Source organism: Nomascus leucogenys, chromosome 10 (assembly GCF_006542625.1).
Source record: "Nomascus leucogenys isolate Asia chromosome 10, Asia_NLE_v1, whole genome shotgun sequence".
In the NCBI taxonomy this organism is placed as follows: Eukaryota; Metazoa; Chordata; class Mammalia; order Primates; family Hylobatidae; genus Nomascus; species Nomascus leucogenys.
In genome coordinates this window covers 64,694,449-64,698,450 of record NC_044390.1, presented here as the reverse complement: position 1 = coordinate 64,698,450, position 4,002 = coordinate 64,694,449, and the positions used below count along the sequence as shown (strand labels likewise).

General features: G+C 54.6%; 1 long non-coding RNA gene across 1 annotated transcript; it reads left to right on the top strand.

Annotated features, from left to right (window-relative positions):
- The first annotated feature begins 1,398 nt into the window (after positions 1-1,398).
- LOC101179337 lies at positions 1,399-2,586 on the top strand. Its single transcript, XR_178899.3, has 2 exons — positions 1,399-1,764; positions 1,965-2,586. It is a non-coding gene; the product is annotated as an uncharacterized LOC101179337 (long non-coding RNA).
- The last annotated feature ends 1,416 nt before the right edge of the window (positions 2,587-4,002 follow it).

Below are 4,002 nucleotides of genomic sequence, written 5' to 3'. Positions count from 1 at the left end.
TCTCCTTTCCTTCTTCCCTAATGTCTCTCTCCTTCCCTTCTTAACTTCCCTCCTCTCTCCAGCCCTCTCCTACCCTCCTTTTCTCTTTTCCGCTATCTCCAGCCCTCTCCTATCCTCCTTCCCTCCCTCCTTCTCTCTCCCCCTCCGCAACGCTCCATCTCCCTCTCGGTCCAGTCCTGTCTCTGCCCCCTCTCTGTTCCGTTTTCTCTCCCACCCTCCTTCCCTCTCCCATTTCTTCTCTTTTCCCCTCTTCCTGTTCTCTTTTTCTCGCTGTCCTCTCTGCTGCCACCCTCCTTTTTCTCACTTCTGCACTCCCCGTCCGGCCGGCTCTTCTCTCTCCCTTCTAGCAGATTCTCTGGCCGTTTCCTCTCCTCTCCCTCTGTGCTCCTCCCTCTTCCTCTCTCCATCCCTTCTCTCCTCCCAGCCACTCTCCTCTCTTTACACCCTCTTCTCTTTCCGTCTCATGGTCTCCTCCTAGCTCTCTTTTCCTTCCCAGTTCCTGGCTCTCTCCTTTCTCTCTTTCCTCTTCTCTGGCTGGAGCTCCCCGCTCCTCCATCCCTCCCTCTCCCTGGGCAGTCGGCCCCCTCTCCCCCACCCCCTTCTCCCTAGGACACTCCCTCCTTCGCCTGTTTCTCTGCTTCCCTTTTCTCCGAGCTAACCAGCCATGGCACCCACCCTCTCCCTCTCTTCCTTCCTGTCCCTTTTTTCACCCCCTCATCTTTCTTTCCCCTTCTGTTTTTTCTTCTCTTTCCACTTCTGATCCCCTACACTGTTTCCTTCTTTCTCCCTCTTCCTCTCTCCCCTCCTGCTCTGGCCATCCTTTCTTTTTTTTTTTTTTTTTTTTTTTTTGAGACGGAGTCTTGCTCTGTCGCCCAGGCTAGAGGGCAGTGGCGTGACCTCGGCTCACTGCAAGCTCCGCCTCCAGGGTTCACGCCATTCTCCTGCCTCAGCCTCCCGAGTAGCTGGGACTACAGGCGCCCGCCACCACACCCGGCTAATTTTTTTTCTTTTGTATTTAGTAGAGACAGGGTTTCACCGTGTTAGCCAGGGCAGTCTCAATCTCCTGACCTCGTGATCTGCCTGCCTCGGCCTCCCAAAGTGCTGGGATTACAGGCATGAGCCACCACGCCCGGCTCTTTCCTCCTGCTTTTTTCCTGCACTCTCTCCTCCCTCTTTTCCTCCCCCTTTCTCCTGTTTGATTTCCACCTCTTTTCTCTCGTCTCTCCTCTGAATCTGCCTCTTCCTCTTCTCACCTCCCTCTTCCTTCCCTGTCTCTCCCCCTTGGGTCTCTCTTCCTTCCCTCTCTCTGGTTTCTCTGTCTCTGCCCTGTCCTTTCCTTTCCCTCCTCTCTGGACCTGTCTCCTCTCCTGGCTCTCTCTCCCTCTCTCTCCTCCGAGCTCTCACTCCCACTGGCCTCCCTCCCAGGAGCCCCGTCTCCTCTGTCTCCAGGTGGCCTCTGCATCCCTGCCTGGTGGGCCTTTGCCTCCCTCTCCTGTTCCTGCCTTGCCTGCTCCCAGGTTTCCAGGTCCTGACCAGGAGGCAGGAGTCCATACCGAGGCCCAAACAGGCTAGCCCTCAGCAGGGCCCCCAGGCCTGAGGCCCAGGAGTGGACGGACCTTTGTGACGCCCATTCTCTCTTTCTTTTCCATCTGTCCGGAACTCTGGACGCTGCCTGGAGGAATCAGGCCTGCCCTAGGCCCAGGAAGGCGGAAACAAAGAAGATGCTCAGAGACAGGAAGCAACTTGCCTAAAGACACACAGCACGTAAGAAGCAGGGACAGGACTGGGTGGGGCCCCTGGGGTTGGCCAGGAATGGGCTCCTGAATCTGATCCCTGGCCTCCTATCTGAGCTCACTGAGCAGGGGATGACGCCTTTCTGCTCCATTCCACTCCCTCCCCCACTCTTCCTCTGACAACATGAAGCACCTCAGCACTGAGGGGACCTCACCTGAATTCCATTTCAGAGATGAGAAAATCGGTGCCCAATGTTTCTGAAGACCAGCAACTGCTAAGACAGAGACTTCGAGGGAACCCGACCTTGCCTGAAGGACCAACAGCGCCCCCTGCAGGACATTTCCCTCTACTGAGAGAAGCCACAGGCGCCAGCCTGAGGCATTCTGAGTGGGTGGAATCCTCTATCACCACCTCCTGGCAAAGAACGGAGCTGCAGCCCAGCTGTATGAGACACCAAGAATGATCCCAACAAAAAGGAACAGTGACCAGAATGCCTAGGGGAGGAACAGGGGATACTGGATGGAAGGAGGGGAGAGGGAGAAGTTGTAATATTTTGTAAAATGAACATTTTTACTCCTAATCAATATATAAACATCATGCTCAGCAAACTTCTTGGTATGAAACTTCTGAACTTCACACATTTTCAAGTCATTCTATGGGTGGGTGGATTGGCTCCCATGGAAATGCAACTGGGACTGCACATGGGAAACAAAGGACAATGGAATTTGGTTCACACAAACCTGTTTGGGAGATTGCATTTCCAGGAAATGGGCCAAATTGTTTCCTTTGTAACAACATTGTTGTGCCTTGCTGACTGGAAGGTGGGTACAAACAAAGGAGGATGGACTGACAGCTGAAGAGGCACCAGTAATTAGCCCCTAATCCTTACCAGCGAGTCTCTCTGATGGGTTAAAGAAGCCTACAGAGGCCAGGGGTGGTGGTTCACACCTGTAATCCCAACACTTTGGGAGACTGAGGCAGGTGGATCGCTTGAGGTCAGGAGTTCAAGACCAGCCTGGCCAACATGGTGAAACCCGGTCTCTACTAAAAATACAAAAATTGGCTGGGTGTGGTGGCACACGGCTGTAATCCCAGCTACTCAAGAGGCTGAGGCAAGAGAATTGCTTGAACCTGGGAGGTGGAGTTTGCAGTGAGCCAAAATTGAGCCACTGCACTCCAGCCTGGGTGACAAGTGAAATTCCATCCCACAAACACACCTGCCCCCCACCCACCAAAAAAAGGAGCCTATAGTTTCCAGTAGACAATTTGGGGTTAGTAAAGAATTTTACAAAATACTAAATGTAATCTTGTATATTTTAGGATTGCTTGCCATGCAACTATGTACTGGGAGCACCTAAATGCCCACATGAAACCCTAGGCTGGGAAGAGGGAAACTTTCTCAATGCCACGGAGCCGATAACATTTTCTGGTGGCAGGAAATGGGAGGGAGCAACCCCTCCTGGAGCATTTACCTTGCCAGGTGCTCTCACATCTTAGACCACAAGTCACAAGGCTGGGATGAGGGTCCAGGAGGCAGAGAATGAGGGTTGAGTTAGGGTCAGGACAGTGGAGACAGAAAGGAAGAGACACAGAAGGATGGGTTAGGACTTTATCCTGGGGGAGGTGAGGGGCCACGGGGAGGTCTGTGAGCAGGGGAGTAGTGAGGTCAGCTCTAGTGTCAGGAAGCCCTCCATTGGGGGATGGACTGAGGGGGGATGCTGGGGGTAGGAGGCCAAAGAGGAGGCTGGGCTGATGGTCCAGGTGGCCGAGGACGAGGCTTGAGCTGGGACCAAGGCTATGGAGACAGACGTGAAGGGGTGAGGCCAGGAAGAACTTTACGGGTAGGTATGGTGGTGCATAGGGGAACGTGATTGGGGCAGGGCAGTGCTCTCGTCCATGAGGTTGGGCAGGTGGTGGCACCACTCACTGGAACAAAGATCCCTGGAGGAGCACCCGATCCGGGCAGGTGGGAGGCACTGGCTCCTTTAGTGGCCCCTGAGGCATATCCTGGGGAAGGAGCCCAGGAGGCAGATGGGGCCATGAGTCTGGAGATCAGGGGTGGGATCTGAGCTGGAGATGAGTTGGGGGGAATCGCTGGTGAAGAGGGGCTGTCTGGAACCTCCAGGGTGAAGGGATGCGGCAGACACCTGGAGTAGCAAGGGGGAGGCATGCATCACCATTACACACACATCCCTGTCCCCCAGCAAGGTGGGGCCCCACCGGGCCATGTCTTCCACAGACACACACGCGTGCAAAACGATGCAGCAG